The following is a 969-nucleotide window of genomic DNA, read 5'->3' on the forward strand; positions in this document are numbered from 1 at the left end:
GAAAGACAGATACCATATTGTTTCACTCTTATGCGGATCCTGAGAAACGTAACAGAAACCCATGGGGGAGGGGAAGGAAAAAAAAAAAAAGAGGTTAGAGTGGGAGAGAGCCAAAGCATAAGAGACTGTTAAAAACTGAGAACAAACTGAGGGTTGATGGGGGGTGGGAGGGAAGGGAGGGTGGGTGATGGGTATTGAGGAGGGCACCTTTTGGGATGAGCACTGGGTGTTGTATGGAAACCAATTTGACAATAAATTTCGTATATTGAAAAAAATCAAATTTTACTAACACAAGAAGCATTTCAACATATTTTTAAAGGAATTTTTGAATAAAGGCTATCACATTGCAAAAAAAATAATAAACAGTACTTAATGACATCACTAAGTTTCTAGTGCATAATCTGATGAAAATATACAAGAGACAGAAAGAGAAAGAGTGAGTGAGAGTGAGAGTGAGAGACGTAATGTTTTCCTCGGAACAGATTGGTTAATTTTTGGTCATAACAATGACAATGGAATATATTGCCTCTTGCCATAATGGTAGAAGAACTCTGAAAATACAAGCATCAATGGGGCACCTGAGTGGCTCAGTCAATTAAGCATCTGACTTCCGCTAAGGTCATGATCTGAAGCTTCATGGTTGGAGCCCACATCAGGCTCTGTGCTAATAGTCAGAGGCTGGAGTCTGCTTCAGATTCTTGTCTCCCTCTCTCCCTGCCTCTCCCCCACTCATACTCTGCCTCTCTTTCAAAAATAAACATTAAAAAATTAAAAAAAAATACAAGCAGCAAAATTGCTATTGTGATTCAGTGAACTGAGAAAAGATTCTTCAGTAAAACTCTTTGAAAATGTAATACCAAATGAGCAAGAAACTTTAAATCTTCTTTTACATTTAAAACAATAAGATTCATGGGGCGCCTGGGTGGCTCAGTCGGTTAAGCATCTGACTTTGGCTCACGTCATGATCTC

Source organism: Panthera tigris, chromosome A1 (genome assembly GCF_018350195.1).
Source record: "Panthera tigris isolate Pti1 chromosome A1, P.tigris_Pti1_mat1.1, whole genome shotgun sequence".
NCBI classification, from domain to species: Eukaryota; Metazoa; Chordata; class Mammalia; order Carnivora; family Felidae; genus Panthera; species Panthera tigris.